Source organism: Gopherus evgoodei, chromosome 4, assembly GCF_007399415.2.
Source record: "Gopherus evgoodei ecotype Sinaloan lineage chromosome 4, rGopEvg1_v1.p, whole genome shotgun sequence".
Classification (NCBI taxonomy): domain Eukaryota; kingdom Metazoa; phylum Chordata; order Testudines; family Testudinidae; genus Gopherus; species Gopherus evgoodei.
In genome coordinates this window covers 137,069,338-137,082,006 of record NC_044325.1, presented here as the reverse complement: position 1 = coordinate 137,082,006, position 12,669 = coordinate 137,069,338, and positions in this window count along the sequence as shown.

The following is a 12,669-nucleotide window of genomic DNA, read 5'->3' as shown; positions in this document are numbered from 1 at the left end:
TTTATATGTATAGTTGGGATTATGTTTTCCAATGTGCATTACTTTGCATTTATCAACATTGAATTTCATCTGCAATTTTGTTGCCTAGTCCCCCCGTTAATGAGAGCCCTTTGTAACTCTGTGCAGTCAGTTTTGGACTTAACTATCTTTAGTAATTTTGTATCATCTGCAAATTTTGCCACCTCACTGTCTTACTCCGTTTTCCAGATTATTTATGAATATGTTGAACAGTACAGACCCTGGGGGACACCACTATTTACCTCTCTCCATTCTGAAAACTGACCATTTATTCCTACCCGTTGTTTCCTGTCTTTTTTAACCAGTTACAGATCCACAAGAGGACCTTCCCTCTTAACCCATGACTGCTTAGTTTGCTTAAGAGCCTTTGGTGAGGGACATGTCAAAGGCTTTCTAAATGTCTAAAAACACTATATCCACTGGATTCCCCTTGTCTATGTGCTTGTTGACCCCCTCTCAAAAATTCTAATAGATTATTGAGGCACAATTTCCCTTTACAAAAAACTTGTTGACTCTTCCCCAACAAATCATGTTCATCTATATGTCTGATAATTGTGTTCTTTACCAGAGTTTCAATCAATTTGCCTGGTACTGAAGTCAGGCTTACTGGCCTGTAATTGCCAGGATCGCCTCTGGAGCCTTTTTAAAAATCGATGTCACATTAGCTATCCTCCAGTCATCTAGTACGGAAGCTGATTTAAATTATATGTTACATGCCAAAGTTGTTAGTGCTGCAATTTCATGAGAATTCCTTCAGAACTCTTGGGTGAATCCCATATGGTCCTTGTGACTTCTTATTGTTTAACTTACCAATTTGTTCCAAAACCTCTTCTATTGACACCTACATCTGGAACAGTTCCTCAGATTTGTCACCTAAAAAGAATGGCTCAGTTGTGGGAATTTCGCTCACATCCTCTGGAGTGAAGACTGATGATGCAAAGAATTCATTTAGCTTGTGTACAACGGCCTTGTACACCTTCCTTTAGTACCTGATTGTCCAGTGGCCCCACTGATTGATACAATTCCTGCTTCTGATGTACTTAAAAAAAAAAGTATATTTGTAAAACTTGTGTATTTATGTAAATGATACATAGACATATAAGACTAAACTGAACACAATACTTTCCGACCAGTAATGATTTTTTATATAATAAAAATACCAAAGCCCTAGCCCGAAAACCACTGCTGTTTTATGAACTTGAACACTAGTGAATGGATGTTGTTTCCTCACTCGGGAGCATAAGAGAAGAAAATTGAGGGCAAATAAGAATTGCTGATGGAAGCCTATGCTTTACATTATACTTGTGTGTTTGAACATTCAGGGGACCAAATGTGGAAAGTGTATGGGGAAAAGATCTCTCAAAAGGAGAGTTCTAACTGGTGCCCAAGCATCCTTTTTTCCCCTAGAAAACATCCATTTTCTGTTGAATGGAACTAATTTATATTACAGTTGAGCTATTTCTTGATTCCTGTGCATGATCCTAGAGAACCTGGTCCCTTGTGATTTTTCTTGCCTCTGTTTTCCTCCTAACTAAAATCAGAGGGAAGATTTTAGCTATAATACATTTTGGGGGATTTTTTTAACTGTTCCCCTTGCTCCTTATCTGTGTACCTGTCTTGTTTGTCCTTAGAATGAGCTCGATAGGGCAGGGACCTTTGAATCACTGGAAACAGGGCTGGCTCCAGGCACCAGCTTAGCAAGCAGGTGCTTGGGGCGGCCACTTCAGAGAGGGGCGGCAAGTCCAGGTATTCGGCAGAGAGTCCCTCGCTCCCACTCAGAGCAAAGGACCTCCTGCTGAATTGCCGCAGATCGCGATTGCGATCGTGGCTTTTTTTTTCTTTTTTTTTTTGGGGGGGTGCTGCAAAACCCCTGGATCCGGCCCTGACTGGAAAGCCCTAGCACACTGTAGTTGCTACCACAAACAGATAAATAACAAGCTGCCTTATTATTAATGTATTTATTTCCAGATGGCCTAAATGCCATGTAATCTCTCAAGGTGACTGAGTTATGGATTTTTGCAAAGGAGGATTGAATGTAACCAATGAGCTTTTGCTTAATAAAAAATTTGTCTACCATAAAAGATGGTTGGGGAAGTAGGAATGAACTATCCGGTTTCACAATGGCAACAGGTTTTGTGCTAGGGCTGGTAAATATATTAATGATCTGGACAAAGGAGGGAATAGTGAGGAGTCAGTTTGCAGATGACCATTATTTAAGATAGTCAAAACTAAGTAATTCTGAGAGACCTAAAAGAGCTAGCTGAATGGAAAGCACAATGATGCATAAAACTCAGTGTTTAAAAACAAGGTAATGCACATTCATAGAATCATAGAACTGTAAGGGACCTTGAGAGGCCATCTAGTCCAGTCCCCTGCACTCAAGGCAGGACTAAGTATTATCCAGACCATCGCTGACAGGTGTTTGTCCAACCTGCTCTTAAAAATCCCCAATGATGGAGATTCCACCACCTCCCTAGGCAATTTATTCCAGTGCTTAATCATTCTGACAATTAGGAAGTTTTTCCTAATGTCCAACCTAAACCTCCCTTGCTGCAATTTAAGCCCATTGCTTCTTGTCCTATCCTCAGAGGTTAAGAAGAATATTTTTTCTCCCTCCTCCTTGTAACAACCTTTTATGTACTTAAATAGTTATCATGTCCCCCCTCAGTCTTCTCTTCTCTAGACTAAACAAACCCAATTTTTTCAATTTTCCTCCGTAGGTCATGTTTTCTAGACCTTTAATCATTTTTGTTGCTCTTCTCTGGACTTTCTCCAATTTGTACACATCTTTCCTGAAATGTGGTGCCCAGAACTGGACACAATAGTCCAGTTGAGGCCTAATCAGCATGGAGTAATGCAGAAGAATTACTTCTTCTTCGAGTGATTGCTCACATCCATTCCAGTTAGGTGTGCGCGCCGTGCGTGCACGTTCGTCGGAAACTTTTTACCCTAGCAACTCCAGTGGGCCGGCAGGTCGCCCCCTAGAGTGGCGCCGCCATGGCACCTGATATATACCCCTGCCGGCCCACCCGCTCCTCAGTTCCTTCTTACCGCCGTGTCGGTCGTTGGAACTGTGGAGCGCGGCACAGCTGTCCTCCACGTCCCTAGCTCTCCTTGTTCTACGGTTGATAGTTAGTAGTTAAGTGTAGTTAGTTATATATAGTTAATAGTGTAAATAATATTGTAGATATTTGTTAGCCGGTTTGGGCCGTAGCCCTCCCCGGCTCCCAGCACCAGGCTCATGCCTGGTTCGCCGGGCTTCAAGCAATGTGCGGCCTGTAAGAAGCCGATGCCGACCAGCGACCCTCACGACGCGTGTCTAAAGTGCCTGGGGGAATCACACAGGTCGGACAAGTGCCGCATTTGCAAGGCTTTTAAGCCTAGAACAAAGAAGGAGAGAGACCAGAGACTTAGGACTCTCCTCATGGAAGCGGCACTCGACCCGGCAGCTTCGCAGGCCGTCATCTCGACACCGGCACCGGATCGCGCCGGCACCGGAAAGACTCCCCGGCACCGGGTGCAGAAGCAAGACCCTCGAAGTCTGCAACTCCATCCAGGCAGACTCAAGTGGAGCGCCTGGCACTGACATCTGCCGCGGCGCTACCGGCACCGTCGACTCCGGGCCCGGAGGGTCCGTCGAGTCCGGTTCCGCCGAGCTCCCCCATAAGATCTGGGGTTGAGCTATTGGTCCCATCGACGCCAGAGACCTTTGCCTCGGCACGGGACCTCATTGCCCTGACTGAGTCAACTCAGCCTCCACCCCCGGTACCTCCGGTGTGGGTAGCGTCCAGGGGCAAACCTATGATGTCAGCGTCGTCTCGGGACTCACGCTCGCTGTCAAGGTCCCAACACCATGGTCGCTCAAGATCCCGCCGCCGCTCGCAGTCCCGGCACCGCTCCCCTTGGCGGTACCGGTCGTACTCGCGGCACCGATCGGCCTCCAGATGGTCACGGTCTGGTTCCAGTCGCCGATACCGGCACCGGGACTCTAGGAGCCAGTCCCGCCGTTGATCAGCGCGCCGGTCGACCTCCCGGCACCGAGCTGGTGGCAGGTCCTGGTCCCGGTCGACCTCCCGATACTGCGTCGGTGGCAGGTCCCAGTCCTGATCCCGGCACCGAGGCAGCTCCCGGTCCCGATCCCGGCACCGAGTCCAAGACAGACCCCGGTCCTGATCCCGGCACCGGTATGACTCCCGGTCCCGATCCCCGGCACCGAGAACATCTTCGGCGCCAGGACGCAGAGACTCTTACCAGCCGCGGTCGGCCCCTCCATGGCCTTCCAGACAGCCGTCGGTGTCATCGCAGGCGGACAGTGTATACGCGCTGGGCACTGACAGACAAGCGGCGCTTTTTCAAGACCCTCTTCAACAGGACCAGGGTCCGCAACAGTGGGGGTTCTGGACACCCTGGATGTACCATCAAGCCCAGGGCCCCCAACAGCTTCCTCCTAGGCCTGCAACGGCAGAGCACAGGGCACCGGGGCGTCGTTGTCTCGCCCCCCTCCTTCCCCGGACGGGGAGGACGGGTCAAAGCAACAGGACCCTGATCTCCCTCCTGAGCCAGAGGCGAGGGCTGAGGCGGACCCCCCGCTGGACACTCTCTTGCCAGGGGTCTCCTCATCGTCTTCTCCCGATGAGGCGGTGGCTGGCACTTCCTCTAATAGCCCTCCTCCGCTGGATCTCAGGGCACATCAGGACCTCCTCAGGCGCGTAGCACAGAATCTGAGCCTGCAAGCTGAGGAGGTCTCTGAGATCGAGGACCCCGTCGTCAGCATCCTCTCCTCCGATGCTCCCACCAGGGTCGCCCTCCCCTTTATTCGGACGATCCAGGCCAACGCCAATACGATCTGGCAATCTCCGGCCTCCATCCCCCCTACTGCACGGGGCGTCGAAAGGAAGTACATGGCCCCCTCCAAGGGCTATGAGTACCTCCATATTCACCCGACACCATGTTCCCTGGTGGTACAGTCGGTGAACGAGAGGGAGCGTCACGGACAGGAAGCCCCAGCCCCCAAATCCAAGGAGGCCAGGCGTATGGACCTCCTCGGCCGCAAGGTTTATTCGGCTGGGGCCCTTCAGCTTAGGGTTTCCAATCAGCAAGCCCTTCTTAGCCGCTACGCATTTAACTCTTGGGTGGCAGCGGATAAGTTCAAAGAGCTGCTGCCACAAGAGGCGCGTCAAGAATTTGCGGCGATTCTTGACGAGGGCAAGAAGGTTGCACGAACCTCATTGCAGGCCTCCTTGGACGCTGCAGACTCGGCTGCCCGCACCCTCGCCTCGGGGGTGACGATGCGCCGCATCTCCTGGCTTCAGGTTTCTGGCCTTCCTCCGGAGCTCCAATACACCATCCAGGACCTCCCGTTCGAAGGCCAGGGCCTGTTCTCGGAGAAGACAGACCCCAGACTGAAAAGTCTTAAGGACAATCGGGTCATTATGCGCTCCCTTGGTATGCACACGCCTGGGACGCAACGCAGACCCTTCCGACCGCAGCAACAGCAGCAGCGTCGGCCATACCCCCAGTTCCGCCAGCGGCAGGACCTTAATAGGCGCCGCGGCAGAAATGGCAGGCGCAGGCCGTCGGGCAATCAAGGGGGGCAAAACCAAAGCTCCTCTAAAGCCCCACCTGGACCCAAACCTTCATTTTGAAGGTGCGCCCGAGGGCGTAATACCAGTATCCCCCATGGATCCTTTCCCCCCGTTTTCCAACCGCCTTTCGTTTTTCCTCCAGGCGTGGTCCCGGATAACATCCGACTGCTGGGTCTTACGCACGGTGCAGATGGGATACCGTCTGCAGTTTGTATCATTTCCTCCCTCCCGCCCCCCATCCTTGTCCCTCTTCAGGGACCCCTCTCACGAGCAATTCCTCCGCCAGGAGGTACAGACGCTCCTCAGCAAAGGAGCAATAGAGGCGGTTCCGGAGAACGAGAAGGGCAAGGGGTTTTATTCCCGCTACTTTCTGATCCCCAAGGCCAAGGGAGGCCTCAGGCCTATCCTCGACCTGCGAGAGCTCAACAAATATCTAGTGAAGTTGAAGTTCCGCATGGTATCCCTGGGGACCATTATCCCATCCCTGGATCCTGGAGACTGGTATGCCGCCCTCGACATGCAGGACGCTTATTTTCATATTGCCATATGGCCATACCACAGACGTTTCCTTCGGTTTGTGGTCGGCCGCTTTCACTACCAATTTGCGGTCCTCCCATTTGGCCTTTCTACGGCTCCGAGGGTATTCACAAAATGCATGGCCGTTGTTGTGGCACATCTTCGGCGCAGTCGCATTCACGTGTTCCCTTACCTCGACGATTGGTTAATTCGGGGCATGTCGGAGCTGCAGGTCTGCAGCCACGTCCGCAGGATCACCGGCCTGTTTGCTACCTTGGGCCTCATGATCAACGTGGACAAGTCCACCCTGCTCCCCTCACAGAGAGTGGAGTTCATTGGGGCCGTCCTGGACTCCACCGTAGCCAGGGCCCTTCTGCCGTTGCCGAGGTTCCAGTCATTGTCGGCGATCATTCAGCGCTTGCTGGCAGCCCCCCTGACATCGATACGGACATGTCTAACCCTGTTAGGCCATATGGCAGCCTGCACATTTGTGACCGGGTATGCATGGCTCCGCATGAGGCCCCTCCAGTCTTGGCTCATCGCACATTACCGACCGGCAAGGCAGTCACTAGACATGCTGATCACAATCCCCAGGGGGTGTTGGACTCTCTCAGTTGGTGGCTCGACCAGTCCGTCGTGTGTGCGGGGCTCCCATTCCACCCACCCCAGCCCTCGGTATCCCTAACGACGGATGCCTCAGATCTAGGCTGGGGGGCCCACCTGGGAACCCTGAGGACACAGGGCCTGTGGTCCCCACAGGAGGTGGAGCTACACATCAACATGCGGGAGTTGAGAGCGGTCCGCCTTGCTTGTCAAACGTTCTGTCACCAGCTTCGGGGTTGTTGTGTCGCGGTATTTACCGACAACACGACGACCATGTACTATATCAACAAGCAGGGTGGCACCAGATCCTCTCCCCTATGTCACGAGGCGATGCGACTCTGGGACTTTTGTATAGCCTACTCCATTCACCTCACGGCTTCCTTCCTCCCCGGAGTACGGAACACGCTGGCGGACCGCCTGAGCAGATCCTTCCTCGCGCACGAATGGTCCCTCCGCCCGGACGTCGCCCTCTCGATTTTCCAGAGGTGGGGTTGTCCCCGCGTGGACCTCTTCGTGTCCAGGGGGAACAGGAAATGCCAGGCGTTCTGCTCCTTTCAGGGCCGGGAACCCGGGTCTATAGTGGACGACTTCCTTATTCCGTGGACGACCCACTTGTTCTACGCGTTCCCCCCGTTCCCGCTGGTCCACAGGGTCCTTCTGAAGGTGCGCAGGGACAGGGCCCGCGTGATCATGGTAGCCCCGGCGTGGCCCAGGCAACATTGGTACCCCATGTTGCTGGACCTGGGCATAGCCGACCCAGTTCACCCGGACCTGCCCCTCCACCCGGACCTGATCACCCAGGACCATGGAACTCTCTGTCACCCGGACCTCTAGTCGCTGCACCTAGCAGCGTGGCTCCTGCGTGGCTGACCAGTTCTGAGTTGCGCTGCTCCACCCCGGTACGTGAGGTACTCTTGGGCAGCAGGAAGCCTTCCACTAGAGCGACGTACTGGGCCAAGTAGAAGCGTTTCTCCTGTTGGTGCTTGGAGAAGGGTCTCCTCCCGATGGAAGTTTCGGTGGCCAATATTTTGGACTATATTTGGTCCCTTAAGCAACAGGGCCTGGCGATATCGTCCCTGCGGGTCCACCTGGCGGCTATCTCCACCTTTCACCCGGGTGGGGATGGCCGCTCCGTTTTCTCTCACCCGACGGTGACTAGATTCCTTAAGGGGCTGGAACGTCTATACCCTAACGTCCGACCCCCTGCCCCTACCTGGGATCTTAACCTGGTGTTGTCTCGGCTCATGGGGCCCCCCTTTGAGCCGTTAAAGCAGGGAGCAAGTAGCTATCTTTCTTGGAAGACTGCCTTTTTAGTAGCTATTACCTCAGCTAGACGGGTGTCGGAACTCCGGGCGCTCACGGTAGATCCCCCGTATACAGTCTTCCATAAAGATAAGGTGCAGCTGAGACTGCACCCTGCCTTTCTCCCCAAGGTGGTCTCAGCCTTCCACGTCAACCAGGAGATCTTCCTCCCAGTTTTTTTCCCGAAACCTCATTCTTCACGCAGGGAGCAACAACTCCACTCGCTTGATGTCCGTCGGGCTCTCGCGTTTTATGTGGAGAGGACCAAACCGTTCCGCAAATCCCCCCAGCTTTTCGTGGCAGTAGCGGACCGCATTAAGGGGCTTCCCATTTCCTCGCAGAGGTTATCCTCGTGGGTAACGTCCTGTATCAGGACCTGCTATGACTTGGCTCACGTTCCTACGGGCCGTGTGACTGCGCACTCTACCAGGGCGCAGGCGTCGTCGCTGGCTTTCCTCGCCCGTGTGCCCATCCAGGAAATCTGTCGGGCAGCGACCTGGTCATCGGTCCACACCTTTGCTTCCCACTACGCCCTGGTCCAGCAGTCCAGAGAGGATGCGGCCTTCGGATCTGCAGTGCTCCATGCCGCTACTTCTCACTCCGACCCCACCGCCTAGGTATGGCTTGGGATTCACCTAACTGGAATGGATGTGAGCAATCACTCGAAGAAGAAAAGACGGTTACTCACCTTTGTAACTGTTGTTCTTCGAGATGTGTTGCTCACATCCATTCCACACCCGCCCTCCTTCCCCACTGTCGGAGTAGCCGGCAAGAAGGAACTGAGGAGCGGGTGGGCCGGCAGGGGTATATATCAGGTGCCATGGCGGCGCCACGCTAGGGGGCGACCTGCCGGCCCACTGGAGTTGCTAGGGTAAAAAGTTTCCGACGAACTTGCACGCGCGGCGCGCACACCTAACTGGAATGGATGTGAGCAACACATCTCGAAGAACAACAGTTACAAAGGTGAGTAACCATCTTTTCTCGTGTCTTGTTTACAACACTCCTGCTAATACATCCCAAAATGACATTCACTTTTTTTGCAACAGTGTTACATTGTTGACTCCTATTTAGCTTGTGATCCACTATGACTCCCAGATCCCTTTCCTCAGTACCCCTCCCTAGGCAGTCATTTCCCATTTTGCATGTGTGCAACTGAATGTTCCTTCCTAAGCAGAGTACTTTGCATTTGTCCTCATTGAATTTCATCCTATTTATTTCAGACCATTTCTCCAGATCATTTTTAATTTTAATCCTACCCTCCAAAGCACTTGTACCCCCTCCCAGCTTGATATCGTCCGCAAACTTTATAAGTGTACTCTCTATGCCATTATCTAAATCATTGATGAAGATATTGAACAGAACCAGACCCAGAACTGATCCCTGCGGGACCCCACTCATTATGTCCTTCCAGCATGTCTGTGAACCATTGATGATTACTCTCTGGGAATGATTTTCTAACCAGTTATGCACCCAGGAAAGAATAATTTGATCTACACACATAGCTGGGCTCTGAATTTTAACTGTCACTACTCAGGTGGCACTCTAGACAATTAATAAAAATGTTCAGAATATAGCGATAATCAGAAAATAAACAATGTTGTAAAATGCATAAGAAATGGGATTAAAAAATATTAAGTATAACATTACACAGAGCAGGTAACTTGAATGGTATTTACCCTCTAATGCAGGAACAAAGGGACATTCAATGAAATTGAATGGTAAATTCAAAACTTATGAAAGGAAATACTTTTATACAAGATGTATACATAATCAGTCTGTAAAATTTATTGCAACTAGCTGTCATCAAGGCCCAAATAATAGGATATAAAGAAGGGGATGATATTTATATGAATGAGAATAGCCACAGTAACAACATTTGTTTGGGATAAACCTCTCATGCTTCAGGGACATACCACTACTTGATGATGCTTTCCTTACAGCAGGAGGTTCCAGAATTGTCCATTCTGGAGTTCTTGGATTTTGAATTACCTGGTGCTGAACTATAGGGACCATTGATTGGATCAACTTCCTGTGTTTCTATAACTATTTCTGGAGACCTTTTTAACCGAGGACTCATTATCATTCAGTACTACTCTTTCCTTCTCCCTACCTTTGATAGTTGTGTGGATTGTTCTTTTCATCTATGGCAATTTTCCAAAATCTTCAGAAGAAACATTTTAAAAAAAAACTCTGAAACTAGTTCATTGTCAGTTAGCACTTTTGATCCCATGCTTTCAGGGAGACGCCAAGTACAAAGTCCTTTAGCGTTACATTTTGGGTCTTTTCAGGTCTTGGGACTGCCCTCCTGCTTTTCTAGGTAAGTTCCTTTCAAAAGTTAAAGGCAACAGCTACCAAAAAAACCTTTTGGTTTTTGGTTTTGTTTTTTTTTAAACACAGTAGTTACAGAATCCTTCCAAACAGGGAGGGATGAGAGCAACTGAATGTATTTTGGCGGGTTACCACCTTCAGAGAACAAGATTTCCAGGAAAGTATGTTTTTTTCCAAAATTCCACAGACTCTCCCTGGATTCCCGCTGTTTGAGATTTTAAAACTCAAGGAGTGTGTCTGTAATGAACATGTAACATATTTTACAAGTACTCACACAAATGCTAACATGCCTTAAAAGTTTAAATACAGCATCTATTTTTGTATATGTGAGGGGAAATATTCCTCAACAGCGTGAAGAACAAATGTGGGGTAAGATAATGAAAATTCTAAAAGGAGGGGCACCATCAAGAAGGGAATCTAAGATTAAAACTCTAAGCCAATTAAACTTCTAGGAATTGGAGAATTTGGCACTCCTAATGAGCTTAAACTCTGTAGCGTGCTAACCAGGAACCTAGGTTCAGTTTATGCAAGGGGCAGAGAAGGCCGTGTATAGCAGCTTTACAGTTCCTTCAAGCGATGTAGCTGAGGTTGGCTGCTGAAGGCACTCCACTCCAAATATGGTGAGTCTAGCTGTGACCTTCAAGCTGTAAGTCTGCCAGCTTGTAGCCATCTTAGATGCAGTCAACTAGCTCTCATCACTTCTAGGTTTTTCTGAGGCACTTATTAACATGTTATCTAGATGTCAGGTATTCTTGATGAAAGTTAATTATTGGTGTCTAAGGGTACTAAAAGCTGGGTCAACTTTTAAGGGTTTTAGTTGGTTCCATTTTTAATAAGCCCCAATGCCCTTTTCCCATCAAGCATCTAGCAAAGGCTCTGTCCTTTTTATGGAGGAAATGTAGGTAAGATGACTTACTTGTTAAGATAAACTCCTTGGTTCCCTTTGGAAGGTATTTTGGATGCACCCACAGCACTACCTTATCCTTAGGTGGCTCATCTAGTAGATTCTGAAGCTCATTCATTGTATACGGAAGTCTCTCCTACCAGGAAAATGACTTAACGTGTAAGATATATGGTTTTACTGGTCTGTAGTGACTCAAATGGACTCAGCCATGTAAACTTTCTTCCCTTGCTCGCTGTGTGGTTGGAAAAGATGGGGATCTAGACTACAGGCACAAGGAACAAAGGTTGTTAAGTGTGCCTTTAGTCTCCTTAGCCTTTGTCTGGCCAAAGGAGAGCAAGTGTGCTGAAAGATATTTTAAATGGGGAGAATCTGACCTAGCATGACAGTGCAGGATACAGGCTGTAGGGAAGTGTTGTGAAGGCATCAAGGATTGCTGTGAGCTGGAATGAGCCAGGAACCTGTAAATGGCCCCATTGTGCTCCTTCACTGAAGGTAGTCAGAACTAACTTTGGAGTGCAGGAAGGAGCCTACTTGCCTGACAGAGTGTGCATATCATGCCTCTAAGGCTGTTTTTAAAACCAGAGATGTTTTCATCTGCTCTCTGCTGAAGGCAAAGACCCAAGAACTCACCAGTGACACAATTACTGTTACTTATTAATCTATTGAGGGATGGTCCTGTTTCATCTCATTGTTATCTACAACAGTCTGTTCTGGAGAAGGTCCATGTACTGTAGAAAATGGTATTTTCTCTTCTCTCCTTTCTCCCCTGTGTCACTTAGCATAAGTGATCAGATCACATTCCCTGTTGCCTCTTTGATGCTTCAGTAGGAAAATTAAAAGCAAACAGTGGGGAAAAATAATGGGGGAATTACTGGGTGTTTTTAGAGGGGGAGAATCAGCTGCCCTATTATCTTCAATATTATTAGTTCAAAACTCTCCTTTCTCTACAGGTAGCCCCAGCGTGAATGAGATATGAACCTGCTTCCCTCCCTGCAGGAACTGGCATGGGGAAACTGGTCAGATTGTAATTAATAGAAGGTGGGAGCTTAAATACCTTTGAGGAGCTGACCCTTAGTTCTTCACTATGGTCATCAAGAATTTGCAAATACAAATTGGCCTGGGGGAGGGGACAGAGATTTAATATCAATACTGTATATAATTTCTTCCATTTAAGACTCACAAAACACTTTACAAATAGAGTATGAGCCTCATTAGCACCCTGTGAGGTCAGTTTTATCCTCTCTATATACACGTGCACACCCAAGCAGGGAAACCAAAGGGAATAGAAGTGATTTGATCAAGGTCACTGAGAATTAGTGCTAGAGCTGGGAATAGAATCTAGATTTCCTGACTCTCTCAAAACAATCCTGATCCACCAAGGTACTGCTCCTTGATTTTTACAAGACCCATTTA